The sequence below is a fragment of the Phragmites australis genome, chromosome 10 (assembly GCF_958298935.1).
Source record: "Phragmites australis chromosome 10, lpPhrAust1.1, whole genome shotgun sequence".
Lineage (NCBI taxonomy): Eukaryota > Viridiplantae > Streptophyta > Magnoliopsida > Poales > Poaceae > Phragmites > Phragmites australis.
In genome coordinates this window covers 27,733,961-27,751,652 of record NC_084930.1, presented here as the reverse complement: position 1 = coordinate 27,751,652, position 17,692 = coordinate 27,733,961, and the positions used below count along the sequence as shown (strand labels likewise).

Genomic DNA, 17,692 nt, shown 5'->3' with positions numbered 1-17,692 from the left:
TTTTGCCACTTCACTCATGCAATGTGTTGATTTAGACTCTTTTTTTTTATCATTTGACACAACTGGTCGACAGATTGTAACTTTGGCCTCGATGTGATGTGCTGTGTGACTCATTCTTTACACAATTAACATCACCACTTGATGTTTCGTCATTGCCTCCGAACCCTTGATATGCATCTTTAGACTCATAATTCGCTACCATAGAAAAAAAGCTAATCACTGCCAGTTCCAAAACTCCATCACTGCTGGTTTTGGAATCGGTAGTTTTTACTCGGCAGTGAAAATCGTAACTATCAGTGATAGGTATTCTGGGGAGCAAAAAAAAAGAAACGAGCTCGAGCTGTGGCACAGTGAGCCTGAGCCCACTGTCGTGCCACAGCTCTCCTTGCTTCACCTGTACAAGAAAACGCGACGGCATGAAGGCCGCCACCACAACACATAGCACACAACACGAAGGCCACCACCACCATCCTTCTTGACATCGACCACGAGCCACCCTTGGAGCCACTGTCCTTTGTCCCACCGCGCTCTCGAAGCCGCCGCCCTTGGACTTGCCTCCCTTCGAGCCGCTGTCCTTTGGGTAGCTGCACTTGGACCCACCGCCCTTGGACCCGCTCCCCTTGTCGTCCGCTCCTGGGGCCTCCGCTCCCCTCGCTGTCCGCTCCCAGGGCTGTCGCTTCCCACCACGCTTTGCGCCCTCAGACCCTCCGCCCTAGCAGGCTACCTCATCATGGCCCCAGCAACGGTTCACCGCCCCACAGACCTCTCACCGCTGTTGCCCAAGGCGGCAGTGGACTGAGCCGAGGAGGTGGACTAGGCAACTGCCCTCGCCGTGCTGGAGGAGGGCACCGCCATCACCGTGTGGGAGGAGGGCCCATAGTAGGGATCCTCCCTGTTGTGCCTCTTCTTTCGTTGCGGTGGCGAGCTAGCGGGCGCAGTAGTGGCCCAGGCCAGCTCCGAGGAGCCCGCCGCGCTTGACGGGTGGACTCGACCAGCGGGGAAGGCGAAGTTGGAGAATGTGGATGTGGATGACAGGCGGTGAAGCGGGAGCAGAGAGGGCGGTGAGGGTGGGGAAGCGAGAGTAGGTGATGGCAGCGGTAGAGAGAGCGGATGAGCATGAGGAGTTAAGGTAGAGAGAGGGAGACAGAGAGAGCGGACGAGCACGCACGAAGAGATAAGCCCCAACACTGATCGGACGTGAGAGGGATAAGACCAAGCCAAAATCCAATTGAATGGAAATTTTGGGTTCGAGCTAGCTTCAATGCTGGTTGGGGGCTACAACCGGCACTAATGGTCGGTATCAGTGCTGGTTCGTGTTATGAACCGACACTTATACCAATCATCAGTACCGGTTATTAGCGGCTCCATCATGGTTTGAGCGTGGGAGATTAAGAACCAACAATGATACATTTTCACCACCGGTTCTTGCACAGCCGATAGTGATGAACCATCATGTATGACCGGTTCTGTAGTAGTAATTGTAATCAATTAGCATGTCGAACATATCTAGAAGTAGTGAGAGGTCATCCAACCATGTTACATCAGTAAAAACCAAAGCCCGATGAGTATGCCATGAGTTTTAAGGGTGAAACCAAACTAAACCGAAATAGTAGGTGGGTTATTGCAACAAAAGCGGTTATAGAGCAGAAACTCAAAATCAAAGTGACTTTTGGTATGGTTTTTGCAATTTTCCCTTTCTTATATGCTAACTAGTCGGCTGTGATTCCAATAGACCAATCATACAGCCAGGGAGTTATGGGGTGCTTGTATTGCGGATGCATTTTACTCTAGAACGTGTTTGTCTGTTATGGGATCCTCTGCCTGATTTGGGTGGATAACCCCATTTCTCACTTACTAGTTTACAATAGCTTAGTGCATGTGAACTATAAGGTTAGTTGTTCCATTTCAAACCAAACAATTTGACGAGGATCAAAGCTAGGTTTAGAGACTTAGAGTTGGAGTGTTGGAGCAGGGAATTCAGCAACAAAATAGACAACAACAAGTAGAAGCATGTCCAGAACAAATATCAAGTATGATAAACCAATTTTTTTTTCATGTACATAGAGAAACTAAACACATGGGCGAGTTCAGTACTAGTATACCACATGCGTGAAACAACCGCCAAGTCGGTAGCAAGATCATAGAACCATAGCCCATGCACGCACACACACATTTATAGCAAATCATCAGAACAAATCTTCTCCTAGCATGTTATCTGAAACACCGAGACACGAATGTTTTACCAGAGCAAAATGCTGTGATGCAGAGGTTTTGATTTTCCAAACAACTGCAGCAGCACATCAGTACCCTGCGACCTCTGATGGATCAGAAGGATGCCCAATACAAACCCACGCGCGCGCACACTAGTGCACAACCGCACATGAGTCTGGAGAGGATGACACAACTAGCAATATTTTTGTGACACAACAAAACTGCTTGATGATATGTTTTTCTTATATTTATAAGCTTAAGAGAATACCCAACTGATTACATCTCAACTGAACTAGAGCCTTCTAGTCTCGGTACAGTTCATGCATACTCTGTTCTTAGTCTCTGCAAGTCACTCTGCTTGCACAAGGTTCACACCTTATTTTACTACAGCAAGCACTAGCTACTTTGACTTAGTTGACAACACCAAGACTAACAATAAATACACCATGTTGAAAGTGCATCTAGGCCCCTAAGTGGGTTTTAGTGATAATGACAAAACAATTAAAGAACTAATGAGTTTTATGAGTTATGGACATGTGTTAGTTCATCAAGTGAAAAATGTGACGCATTGTGAACCCCCCAAAAACGGAAAAAGGAAAATGGCATGGCTCCTATGGTTTTTAAATTCTTTTATGCTTTATATTTGAGTTTAGGATGCTGTACTATAAAGGGGGACATGAAATCTACTTGGTTGTATAGAGACAGTGCTCAAAAATCCAAACAAACCCATGAGAGTCATAGAAAGTTAGCCCTAAATCTTTTGTTTCAGAAAAATGCGGAAGGTCCGCACTTTTGTGCGGAGTATCCGCACTTGTGCGGAAGGTCCGCACTTTTCTACAGAGTATCCGCACTTGTGCGGAAGGTCCGCACTTTTGTGCGGAGGGTCTGCACTTTAGTGAGTTCACGGCTAACTGCAGAAGGTCCACACTTTTCTGCGAAATGTCCGCATAAGTGCAGAGGTTCTGGACTTGTGCGGAGGGTCCGCACTTTCCAGAGCATAACGGCTAGTTTTTGAGTGTAGAGTATTTAAACCCCACAACCTTCAATGCAACAGCATCTGAGCTTTTCAATTCCGACCAACTTTGAGACAAAATGCTTCTAGCTCATTAAAAAGCTCCTTTCCACTCCCCTTTTGTGATTCTTATTGAGATCTTTGCTAGGATTGAGTGAGTTTGAGCAATAGTGCTAGTGAGATACAAAGCCATCCTTTTGAGCACTCGTTTCTTCATCAAGCCGGTGGTTTCAAATTCGTTACTCTTGGTGGTTCATCCACCTAGACGGCTTGGCGTCGCCTGTTGAGCTCCCAAGTTTGTGGTGAGCCTCGGGACGTTTGTATCACCCTGACAAGTTGAGTAAGAAACCTGAAGCTCGATCTTTGTGGTGGCTTTGGTGAGGATAGGGTTGAAAAATACTCGGCTCTTTGTGAGCTCCTCAATGGAGACGTAGGCACTTCTTTGTGGAGTGGCCGAACTCTGATAAACAAATTCTTGTGTCAATCTTGTTTAATTTCTTGTATTTGTATATATTCTCTTGTTTGAATTGAATTCTAGGGTTTAAACCCGATCTATCTTGTTGTAAGGTTTGAGCTGTAGGTATTTGGCCATATAGGTTGACATACATCTACTGGTGCTTGGTAACTTGTAAAATTGACACACCTTATCTCTGATTTTGTTCCAGTTCAAGTTTTCCCCAAAAGTCCGGAGTATCCGCACTTTTCTGCGGAACCTCCGTATAAGTGCGGAGGTTTTGGACAAAAGTGCAGAAGGTCCGCACTTTTTCTGATCCGCTGTTTTAGGTTTGCAGAATTTTTAGGTTTCACCTATTCACCCCTCCCCCCCCCCCCCTCTAGGTGACATTTCACATGTTACATGACAGTAACTAGAGGTAACAAGATTATTTTAACAATCACCCCCTTAATCTTGTTCTTTTCTTCTATGCATCACACAATCCCACCTTATTCCTCATCTCCAGGAACTTTACTCATCCCAAAGGCTTTGCTAATATGCCAGCAAGCTGCTATTTGAACTCACATGTTCTACTGTTATCTTGTTCTCCTCAATACAGCTCCTGATGAAATGATATCGAATATCAATACGCTTGCTTCTCTCATGATACATAGGATTTTTGCAGAGAGAGATAGCAGACTTGTTGTCAACTCTCAGCTGAATGTTTACTGGGTTCCTTCTTCATCAAATCTCCTAAGAATCGGCTGAGCCAAATGCCTTGGAAAGCTGCTGAGGTAGCTGCTATGTATTAGACTTCACATTACGATAGCGCCACCACTTTCTACTTTTGAGAGAGCCAAGTGATCAGGTTTAAGCCAGAGAAAAACACCACTCCAGTAGAGCTTTTTCTATCATCAACATTCCTAGCCATATCACTATCACTATAACCGATCAGCTCAGCTTCTCCTTTCTTCTTTCTCACATAGAAACAACCAAGATTCAATGTTCCTTTGATGTACCTGAGCAGGTGCTTTACTATTGCCATGTGTTCAGAAGTAGGCTTCTCCATAAACCTGCTAAGTATACCAACTGCATATGCTATAGCTGGCCTAGTATTCACCAAGTATCTCAAATTGCCTACTATGCTTCTGTACATTGTTGGATCCATAGGTGGATTTTGACTGAATTTACTCAACTTCAGTCTTTCTTCCATGGGGGTTTGTGCCGCGTTGCATTCCAACTTTCTCAAGTATCTTTGCAGCAAAAGATGACTGACACAAGGAAATACCGTGAGAATTTTGATGTACCTCAATACCCAGATAGTAGGTCAGCTTGCCAAGGTCACTCACGCTGAAAAGATTTTTCATCTACTGCTTGAACTTGATTATTTCAGCAATGCAAGTTCATGTCACAATTAAGTCATCGACATATACACCAACCAGCATTAGTGAGTTACCATCTCTTCTTTTGTACAAAGCATGCTCCAGTGGACTCTTCTCAAACCCGAGAGAAATCAAAGTTCTGTCCAGCTTGAAGTTCCATGCTCTTGGAGCTTGTCGCAACCCATACAATGTTTTTTTTTCAGTTTCATCACCTTGCCTCCTTCTTTGCTCAAAACCATGTTGTTGTGTAACATACACCTCCTCGACTAAATCTCCATTGAGAAAGGCTGACTTAATATCTAGATGATGAACTTCCCAGTCTTCTTGTGCATCTAGAGCTAAGAGAAATTGCATTGTCTCAAGTCGTGCTACAGGCGCAAATACTTCCTCAAAATATATCCCTTGCTTTTGCACATACCCTTTTGCAACCAAACGGGCTTTGTGTTTCACAACTTCACCTTGAGTATTCTTCTTCAATTTGAACACCCATTTTAACCCAATTGGTCGATGTCCTTGAGGCAGATTTACGAACTCCCATGTTCCATTTCTCTGAATTGAATCAAGATCTTCAATCATTGCTATGCGCTAGCTCTCTTGATTCACTGCCTCAGCAAAATTTTGAGGCTCTTCCATCGCCATAAAACAGGGCCTAGAGTAATCCGTCCCCACCTCGCTTGTGACATCATAGATATCTTGGAGGTGACGATAACCTTGTGGTCTCTCTATTGAGGACGTTGAGGTAGGAGTTGCTACTGCTTCGATAGGAGTTGCTAGTGTAGCTATTGCTAGAGATGTAGGTTCGCCTACTAAGACAGACATTCCTGCTGATGCAGTTTCTGTGGACGATGATGGTTCATCCATAGCAACAGATGCGCTCAGCTCTTCCACTAGCTATGGTAGTTGCTGATCACCTTCTTTAGTTGCAATTGTAGGTTCAGTTGTAGGATAAAACACACTAAGGCCCTGTTTGTTTGCCCCTGGATTGTGGATTCTGTAAATAAACGGCCAGATTCTGGAAGTGGATTTTGCAAATATATGTCTGGATTATTGTAAAATCCACTCAAGGTGAGCTTCTACAATCCACAACCTACAATACATAATCCATAATCCAGGGGGGAAACAAACAAGGCCTAAATATTTCACCTCCATTGTGCAGTTCATCATTTTTTGATTGTGAACTCCAATTCCAATGCTTGTTTTCTTCAAACACCACATCTCGTGTCACATGAACTCTCCTTGCAACAGGATCATACGTACAATAGGCTTTTGAACTATCCTCATAGCCTATCATCACCATAGGCACACTTCTGCCATCAAGTTTCTTCTGATGAGGAGACACTACTTTCATATGTGCCATACAACTAAAAGTGCAAAGATGCTAAATATTTGGCTTCATGCCATACCATACTTGATATGGAGTTTGGCTAATCACACACTCCATGTAGGTGCACGATTCAGAAGGTAAATGACAGTTGTCACAGCCTCCCCCCAAAACTTTCCTAGCATCATCTTGCTCTTCAACAAACTCCTCGCCATAGCCAAGATTGTTTGGTTCCTTCTCTCCACAATCCCATTTTGTTGTGGAGAATATGGCATTGTGAGATACCTTCGTATTTCGTGAGTATCATAGTATTCCACAAACACCTTGGAAATAAATTCCCCTCCTCTATCAGACCGGAGCGCTTTAAACTTGTGCTCGGCTTCCAATTCAGGACGAGCCTTGATATTTTTCAGTGCAAGTAGTGCATGATCCTTGGTTTTCAGAAGTGTTATCCACATGAACCTGGAGTAGTCATCCACCACTAGCAGAAAATACTTGTTTCTTGCTGGAGTTGCCAGTGTGATCGGGCCACACAGATCGCAATGCACAAGTTCTAGTGCATGCTTAGTTTGATGCACTGTTTGTGCTGGAAATGGTGCTCGCCTTTACTTCCCAGCCAAGCAGCCATCACACAGCTTATTTACATGCTCTAGTAGTGGCATGTCGATTACCGTTTCCTTGTTTGCTAAGTTCCTTAATGTCTGAAAATTCAAGTGCCCATAGCGTGCATGCTACACCCACGCACTGTCATCCATGCTAGCCAACAAGCACACAGGTTGAGTCAGCTCCAGATTGAGTGCATACAAGTGATTATTTAACCTCTTAACACTCACTAACAATTGCTTTTATCGGTCAAAGATGCTCAACATACTATCATCAATAACACTTTTACACCCATTCTCATCTAGTTGGCTTAGGCTGATGATATTACTTTTCAATTGAGGTAAGTAATACACATAAGTTAGCACTTTATGCTCACCTGACAAGCACTTGAATAGAACAGAGCCACATCCGCAAATATTCACAATTGAGGCATCGCCGAATCTCATTGAGCCACTGATTGAATTGTTGAGGTCAGCGGACTTGTCTCTGTCACCTGTCATATGGTTACTTGCCCCTGTATCAAGGTACCACACGCTGGCTTCTCCCATCAATTTTGGGTTCACCTTCTCCTTGGTCAGCATCACATACTCATTCTTCTTCTTAGATACATGCACCAGCTCACATGCTTCAGCCATTAGCAGGGATGGTTCATCATCATCTTTCTTTTAAGCTACCAAAGCCTTACCTTGCTTCTTCTGCTTATTGTAACATCGAACTTTCCTGATGTCAAACTTGTTGTCACTGCTGCGTTCACCGTCGCTACGCCCATGACCACGGCCACGACCATGGCCCCTTCCACGGCCATGACTACCTCCTCTCTTGGTATCGTTGTTGGATGCCTCTCCTCTGCTCTTCTCCTCCTTGGCTCTCCATTGAGCCCAAGTGAGCAGGAGGTGCTCATCATCGCCACCATTAGCAACACGCAAGCGCTCTTCGTGCACTTTGAGGCGGCCGATGAGCTCCTCCACTGTCATCACCATAAAATTGGCAAATTGCTCAATTGAGGTGACAATTTGCAAGAATTTGTTGAGGAGTGCACGGAGCATGCGCTTGATGACATAAGAGTCCTCCATCATCTCCCCTAACTCCCTTATCTTGCTAACAAGCCTGTCGATGTTGATGGCGTAGTCCTCGATGCTATCACTGTTCTTCATGTTGAGCGTGTAGAGCTCCTCCTTGAGGGTTTGTACCCTCGCTTCTTGGACATGGTCGGCCCTGAGGTACATGATCTTTAGGGCCAACCATGCCTTTGTTGCCATCTTCTTTCTGGAGACAACAAAGAGGATGTCCTCAGGAACTACCAAAAAATGGTTGCATGAGCCACCTTATCGCCCTTCGCATCTATCACCGCCTCAGGATCCGCAGTTTCTACCATGTCCCAGATGTCCTGCGCCTCTATCACAGTCTGCATCTTAATAGACCAAGCTGAGTAGTTGTTTCATATCAACACGGGGTATGACAGCCCGACTGAACTCTCCCTCGTTGCTCCTTGGCTATTCGCCATGGCGTCCTTGGGCATATACTTAGGCATCCACTGGTGATTTCACCATCGCTAGACCTTGCTCTGAATACCAAATGATGGATGAGAAGGGTGCCCAACACAAACCCACAAGAACACACATCAATGCACAACCACACAGGAGTCTGGAGAGGATGACACAACTAGCAATATTTTTGTGACACAGCAGATCTGCTTGCCAATCTATTTTTCTTATATTTATAAGCTTAAGAGAATGCCCAATTGATTACATCTCAACTGAACTAGAGCCTTCTAGTATTGGTATAGCTCATGCATACTCTGTTCTTAGTCTCCGCAAGTCACTCTGCTTGCACCAGGTTTCACACCCTAATTTACTATAGCTAGCACTAGCTACTTTGACTTAGTTGGCAACAACAGGACTGACAATAAATACATCATGTTACATGACCGTAATTAGAGGTAATTAGATTATTCTAACAACCTCCGAGCCTTGCTTCTTGCAGTTGTTCCTCCGCTGGCACTTGTCCTTAATCTACTGGAACCCCTGCACCGTGCCCTCCTTCACCTTCCTCAGCCCGCTTGCCACCACCGCCTTTGTCTCCTCCCCAACGCCACCACTCTCCTTCCCCTCGTCACGCTCGTGTGGTGTCCTCAGGCTCAGGTCGCCGCCGTAGTCCCACTGGTCTACCCACGATGTCCCGAACGAGTTGCTCCGCTGCATATCTCTGGCGCTCTGCTACTCAAAAAAGATCAGAACAAGCTACGTGGTAGTACTCCGTATGAGACAAGATCCACCTCCGAAACCAAGAAACGGGCGTTGGATTGCTCTCGTGGTCTCCGGCTCACAGTCAAGTTTTATAGGCAAAGCGAAGAACATCATGGTCTTTGATAGCTAAGCGGAGGGAATTCTAGAGGAGGCGAGGGAAGCAATCAGAGAGACTCGTGAGGCGTTCTCATGGCCTCATGCTTGATGCGTACAGGCACGAACATGTGTTCCAGAAGGGTGTCATTGCTTTGATGAGTCACCATGACTTGGAGTTGGAGGAGGAGGAGGTGTGGACCTGGCGACGTGCTGACCACACGGCCCGACTGCGTCGTGGGAAGTTTACTGCTGCGGGGGCACCGATGCGTGGGGCCCAATGGAGACGGCGGCCCAACTATTAGTGATGATCTGGGCAGAGGCGAGAGGTGAGGGGGGACCAGTTGGGGCTACTGCTATCGGTACACAAGAACAGATTGTGACGGGAGAATGGGGGCCATGGATTGGATGCCGGATGACCACTTTGCGTGTTTCGTACACTTCTTTTCAACTTCTGATCTCATGCATGGAAAGGACTAGGGATGGTAATGAGTATTTGTTATCCGTTACCTGGCAAGTAATTACTCTATTAAGAGTCGAATATGGTGTATTTTTCTCTACAGATCTATTAATGGAAAAAAACTTACCCATTGAGTGTAGCGGGTTCAGGTACGTTCTCATGGTAAAGAACGGTACTTAACCTGTTACCCATAAATCCCTCACCTCCTTCAGGAAGCTACAGATTCGCACCATGTAGGTTGTAGCCTAAACGGCCAATGCAACCAGTAGTAACCCCAAGTCCCTAACCCTGTCACCGCAGTCACCCCTTGCTCGGCCACCGCTTAGCGCCTTAGGCCTTAGCTGCTCCCGCACCCACAGCCCTACTGCTCCACACTCCCGCAATCACACAGCTCTGCATTCTCGCAGCTCCCGCTCGCCCACTCCCACTTGGCGCTTGCGCCTCGCCCTCACAGTCCGCGAGTCGGCACTTGCACAAGTGGGGTTTTCAGATCAATTTTCCCACATGTCCCAAGACGGAACTCGCTAAGGGTGAAGGAGGTCCTTTCATCCTCTAGTGCGTCTCTAGCAGTGGGATCCAGAGTTGTCAAATAGAGAAGTAGGGGGTCCCATGGCCCTCACCCGGTACTCCATTGCTATATGAAACTGCGTTGCTGTATATACAAGAATGAAAGAATCGAGTTCACGAACAAGAAGAGAGTATATATGTTGGCAGTTTGCAATAGTGAGACAAGAAGAAATACCCAAATGGAGCCCCACTTAGCTCACTTGATATTGTGCTGCAAGAAATAATCAAGTATTCATAAATGACCAGCCAAATGGGCATTGACAAATACAGGGTAGAAGACTTAACAAGCCTGCTAAATTGCAGTTCTACAATGCAAATTGCATGGTAAATTTTTACTACTGTATGCTGAACTTAGTGATGTGATGACATACAAATATAACTTTGAGTTATCATTATCAAATTCACATATCAGGGCAGCGATTTGCACAAAAAACTGCATCCCCAAGTGTAAATTATGGCACCTGACTACCAAAGCAGCCCCAACTTTTTAGTATCTACACAGCACTCGAAGCTCCAAAATACTAAATGTTAGAAAAATAGCATTTTTAGATTTAATTTAATTTAATTCATAAATATAACATGAATAGGAACAGATGCAAACAATCAGCTCCAACTAGCTCCGACGAGGCCCGACTAGCTTTCTGAGAAGGATTCCGACAAGCCCCGATAAGATCTCGATAAGCCCCGACAAGCTTTCGTCAAGCTCCGACAAGGTATCTAATATATAATAGATCGTAATGTACGTATCTGATAGCAGCATGAGATGCAGAGGCCCTTGTGATGATGATGCAGCAAATGACGACGAAGGATGTAGATGAAGCAGACTGTGATGATGTAGAGGAAGCAGATCGTGAGCAGTTACGATGAGCGCTTCCTAAAAACTTATTCACCCTCTCTCGGTGCAGGATCTCAATAGCGATGGGTTCCAGATACCTGCTCTCCTATTCATTGGTGCACGCTAGAGCAGTGGGATGGAGTAGACTACGTGCGGTATCGTAGCAGAGAGAAATAGGCAAAACGCTAGTTGCGTATATGCTTTGTGACGGTGGCTGGCAGATATGTATAGAGAAAATCGCACGGTTGAGACGTGTTATGGTCGGACTCTGTTACGCGTCACGATCAGATTCTTAATTGACACGATATCTCTATATATATTCGTTTGTCCACACAACAAAAGAATAAAACTGCAAAAGGAGGCTGCACATACGCAAGCTACTAGATCCGATTTCGACAAACCATTCATGCAGGTGTCGTGCGTCCGTACCCTTCGCTCCCGCCACAGCCACAGCCTGTTGAGATGAGTGAGTGCACGTGTGTTCTCCTAGCACTCTCATCCACACATGCTAAGTGAGTGGAGGAGACACAAGCTACTAGATCCAATTTCGACGAACTATTCACGTAGGTGTCATGCATCCGTACCCTTCGCTCCCACCACAGCCACAACCCATTGAAATGGGTGAGTGCATGTGTGTTCTCCTAACACTATCATCCACGTATCCCTTCAAATCTACTTAGCAAGGTGGAACTAAAAGATACACCCCACTTAGTTAGAATTTTTAAATTTATTTAGAATTCTAAATATATTGAGCTAAACTCGTATATCTAACACTAGCAGCCAACAATATGGTGTGTAATCTTAACAATTTCTCAATTCTAACAAACACGAGCAATTTGTAGCCGGTCCCCGCACTTGCCCTTGCTAGATGGTAGTAATTTATACTACAAAGCCCAAACTCCAAAGCAGTAATATCTAGATAAGCACCGCCAATCGGCCAAATCGATCAAACCAGTACATGCTGCTACGAAACTAGTTAGGGCACCAAGCAGCATGCGTAAAAACAAGAAGAGAAGGGTTTGGGACTTTGGGTGGAATTGGAACCTGAGGACGCCCCACGTGTTCTGGGCAGTGAGCCACCTCGCTGGTGCGGCAGCCTCCGATGGTGCAGGCTTGCCGGCGATGATAGGTAGGGTGGCGACCACCGGCGCCAGTGTTAGGAGGATGAGGAGGAGGGCCATGGCGAAGGCAAGGCAGGCAGGGAAAAGCATGACGATATCTTGATGGTTTGGTTGCCCGTTCGTCGTGCCAGGGTGGGACTCAATGTCTTAGCTTGGTTGTTTGTATCTAATCTGTCCTCCATGGTAGACGTAGAGAGGATAGGAATGCATCAAATTCTACACCAGAGCATCTCATGTCACACCTGTAACATTCTAGTCTTGTTTACCCTATTCTCGTTCTGATAGAACCTTTTTAGATTTCCACTGTTTCTTCTACTCGAAGCTATTAGCATTTTTTGCTTTTACCTTTCATGGAGCCTTATGTGGCTCTTTCCTCTTGTTATCTTTCTTCTTGGAAGATGTAGCATTTACTTCAGGTGGCACTACTATGCCAGTAAGACAAGGCAAATGGTTCACCATTATAGTCTTATCTTCTTCCTGATTCTATTGCAGTGCATTATGTTTTATAGTTGTCTTTCTCATACTAGGACTCACATAAGTAGGGTTGTGCACTTTGCAACCGAACCGAAAAAATCAAGTCGAAAATACCAAACAAAACCGATTAACTCAGCTTGACGGTTTTCGGTTAGGTAGACATGAAGAATGGTTTTTAGTTTTCGGTTTTTTGATAAAAGCCGGATGAAAGCCAAAAAACCCGAAGATACCAATTTATTTGGGTTGTGAGGCAGAGGTTGTCCGCTGTGGCACGCTGGCATTGTCCATTGCTTGCGCTATTGCGCTATAACACTGTGTTTGGGCCCAAAGTCTGCTGGCCAAGCACGTCATTGTAGAATGTTTTGGATTGACCGCACGCAGCCATACAGTAACGTACCAAGCCACTAATCTGTAGGAGCCAAGACCACACATCTTTGTAAAGCACTTGCATAATGCCTAATACACCGAATCGAACAAACAATATTATATTGAAATGCCTAATACACCGTATTATATCTAAATGCCTAATACACTGAACCGAACAAACTGAACAAGCAACCCTACACGGAAGTGAGTTTGGGTACGAAAGTTGACAGAGCGTTTTCTATAAGATCTTTATCTTCAAGCTTTTTGCCACACAACTAGGGATGTCAACGGGTCCCGATCCCCGTTCCCCGACGGGGAATTCCCCTATTAGGGGATGGGGATAGGGCCAATTTTCCCCCCCGCGGGGGGTTTAATGGGGGAAAATTCTCCCCCGTCGGGTATGGCGGGGGCGGGGACGGTTCCCTGTCCCCCGTCCATGTTTCTCCGCGGGGATAATTTCCCGAAATATTTAAACTCTTCATGGCCCATATATGCAAGAAACGGCCCAACTAAAACCCAACCCACCAAAGCCCATCAGCCAGCAGGCCCTTTATCGTGCTAGCGTAGCCGGGACGGGTTCCCCGTCGGGTATATTTTCCCACGCGGGGACGGGGATGGGAGAATTTTCTCCCCCGCGAACGGGGACGGGGACGGGGACGGGAAAAATTTCCCCCAATCGGGACGGGATGGTTACCCATTCCCTACGAGGAATTTCCCCGTTGACATCCCTACACACAACTTTAAGCATGTAACATTCCCATAAAGTGCGGTATTGCAATCCTCAATTATCTTATAGTCTTGGAAGCGCAAGTTCTGCCATTCACACTACACACGTGGGAGTAGTGTTGTTTCTATCTTCTTAAAGCATTCATGTTGTGAGTCCCACAAGACCTTGAGATTCTATCGGTCATGTGCTCATTCTTGAGAATATTACTTAAATGACGCATCAGGAAATGCAGTGCTTGAGCTTGGTCAACTTCAATGGCAATTTCATCCTTGTTGGGTTTAATAGTCTTCAAGAGGTTCTTCCCGATAAGAAGGATTTCAGCATCAAGTGACCAAGCCAGGTAGTTACTACCATTCGTGGCACGCACATCGAACTCTCTCTTCATGAGATCGGTAATTTTCTATAGAATTAAAATAATGTGCATAAACAAGTAGTAGGGTGCAAAAAGTAGTGGATGATTATCTAAAACATTTTTATAAGCATCCTAGCATCAGGATTTAATTAAGATATATTTCTAATTTTCTAAATTAATACCCATTATTCATTCATCCCAAAATTCACACAATGCTAGGAAAAAAACGAGGCTATCTAAGGAGCTAAGTCTAAGATCTGCAGAATTAAGAGACCTCATAGGTCTTAAACCATGTTTCTAATGTAATCATTCAATATTTTATTCTTGAGATTACATAGCATGATTCATAATATGTGATAATTAACTACATTCAAAAGTGCACAATAATATATCAACAATATCAATTTAAGGCATAAATATAAAGAAGCATGGTCATTCATATTCAAATATGCCATATGCACACAATTCGGATGCAAAATACTAATTCCTGAGGGATTGTTTTGTGAAGTTCCTTAAAACCTGGAAATTTCTAATTTACTCAGGCTTTTATTGTGATTCTTAGTACTATGCCCATTTTCTAGACAGTATAGGCTCCTTTTTGCAAAAATTCAGGGGTCCTGTGTAATTTGCAGAAAAATATGAACCTTTTTGCAAATTCCTGAGGACCGCGCTAAATTCCTAGGAAGTACGGGTGTCTTCTTCAAAAATACATAGACTTCTCATGATATCTAGGATTTCTAGGGGTTTTCCAATAAATTTCAGATTTACTAATTTTCGTTTTTTTATTTCTATATTTTTTAAATAAAAAATTATAAAAATATGTGTCCATTTTGAAAAATCGCACCCATAGACGTGTCGTCCTTACAACGGGTGACAGATTTAAAAATAAAAATACTACATTCCATTGCTCTTATAATTCAAAACACTATCAAAATTGTCATGAAATTTTTTGAAAAACAATTGTGGTGTATATGATACTATGGTCTAGCTTTTAAAAAAAATCAGACAAAAATGTGATCTATACAATGTGAAACAAAAAGACAAATTTTATTGTACAGAGTGACTCAATACAATGAAATTTATCTTTTTGATTCTCATTATACAAGTATTTTGTTTGAGTTGATTTTTTTTAAAGAGCTAGGTTATAGTATCCTCTACACCATACATGTTTTTAGAATTTTTCTTGACTATTTCTATAGTATTATGAATTTTGAGAGCATTAGAATGATGTATTTTTTTTATTTTAACATATTGCCCATAGAAGTGTGATAGGCACTTGTCGTCTTGAACGGATGATAGGAGTCTAGATATGCCTTTTTTAAAATGGCATCTATTTTTATAATTTTTATTTAAAAAATATAAAATAAAAATGTTTCTAATTTCTAGAGTTTTTAGAATTTACAGCCCAATTCTATTGGGTCGGCCCGATTTACTTATTTGGCTTTCGACCTAATTACTCCGTTTTCTTATTTCTTTCTTTCGGATTTTTGAGCCCTTTATTAATCAAGCCGCCCGCTCCTATGCGGCGGTCATCGATGGCACTGTACTGAAGGAAACGAGGAGGCGGCTCGGCGGCATCGCACTGAAGGAAGGGAGGCAACTGCTTGGCTTCTCACTGGTCATTAGGCGCAAAGGAGGACACGTCCTCACCTTGCAACAGCAGAGTCGTGGCATCAGGGCACTGGTGTCTCCATCCAGTGGTGCATGCGTGCGAATGGGGTAAGCTCCGGCTGATTCATTGGTCGGAGGTGGGGATGAACGTGAGGATGAGATCGTCGGCTCGCTGCGCATCGTGAAAGTGGGCGGAATTGATAGGATCCATTGAGATAGGGAAGAACGTGGTCCACTGTGCGATGGTGAATCGCTGAGAATAGAGGAGGTTGACGGTGGTTGCGGGACGACGATGAGAGCGGTAATGGTATGCTTCGGGACATTGATGGCAACCTCAGGAACACCGACATCGGCTACTAGCCTGACGACTTCGAGTCGATCTCCGAGCCGAATCCTAAGAGGTGGATATGGAGGAGGCGATGTTTGCTCGGATTCGCCGAGTTCGGGGTTTTGGTGGAGAACTTCATGTTAGTGACGTAAACTTCGATTGCAAGTCACAGTGTTTCTGGGTGAGTTTGTCTTCTGATGCTGTGGCGACGATGATTTCAGGTTGATCATTTTTTATGAAAACTACTGCAAGGTGTTTGGGAAGGCCACCGGCTCCGATGTTGATGGTGTGCGTGCAGTGCAGGGATGGAGCCACCAGGGATTCTATGCCAGTGGCTAAGGTTTCAGTCATGGCTAATGGGCCCCATTGTATGTATTATTCAAGTACAATAGTCTCTAAGGCATACAGAAGCCGGCTTGATGGCTGGTTCTCAGGCAAGAGATTGAAGAGAAGCGATTTCCACATACTGTAGGGCGTGCTATCGTTAGATCGTGTGACACATGTAGATGCTTGATACCGTGTAGATCGGTACCAGGTAGACGATTCGACCCCGCCAATAATGGTGAGGATGTTGTTGATGTATAATACATTCAGAGCCACAAGCGCACTGGTCATGTAGCATTTTTTTAGAGTATTCTAAGGTTTATCGATATCAGGGAACAAGTGGATCCTTAGTATTACCTAGCCTTTTACCACTAACAAGAATATCGTAAATTGAGAAATATGGGTGGACAAGTTGCACAGAGATTAGGTTGTAGGTTTATGAACAATAGACAAAGACAATCTTACCTAAGTATATAGTTCACTTGCATGTGTAGCTCAGATTATGTTGTCACAACATATAATACTTAGCGCTTATGCCTGAAGACGTTGAGTTTCACCTCAGGACCCTATCATGTAGTGGGCTGAGTACATGGTAAGATCCCATCTACTCAGGGAAGAACAGAAAGATTACTTCATGGTACGTTGGAAATACATGGTTAAACGTGATGTAGAATCCCTTTGTCAGTACCCTGCAGAAAACAGGACCCAAACCCTAAGGTTTGGATCTATGCCATGCGACGCAGGTGCTGCTACTGCTAGATCGCCTTGATTTTCGATGAGGACGGTCGTCTTCTGATGTGGAACCATAATTGGCCTTTTTCTATCGATTGAATCTAACCTCTGGGCTGTGGAGAGGGGTCTTCTATTTATAGGCCACCAGACAAGGGTTTTTCTTGGGGAAGTGGACGAAATCATCGAAGATATTTTATTGATCACGTGTAGAAGGCTCTGGAAGCTTCGAGTCATCGGGAACTGTCTTTGGGGGCAAAGTGGGCTAGTGGGGCCCACTTAGGTTGTTGTGCGCGTGCGCTCATATGTGAGCTGGGCCCAATGACCCCATCTTCCTCTGTTATACACCTTAGGCCTCCCTTGACAGAGTTTCGCTCCTGGAAAATCTTCCTCCCTTGACAGAGGTTCATCAGAATCTAGCAGGCTTAGAGGGAAGCCTGCGATGGCAGGCAAGCCCATTGGCAGTGGTGAGCGGGGTGGCAAGGGCACGGGACGTC

At 44.7% G+C, this 17,692-nt stretch overlaps 1 pseudogene; it reads right to left on the bottom strand.

Moving 5' to 3' along the window:
- Nucleotides 1-12,463, bottom strand: part of LOC133883752 (uncharacterized) — a 51,691-nt pseudogene extending 39,228 nt beyond the window's left edge.
- Nucleotides 12,464-17,692: the final 5,229 nt, after the last annotated feature.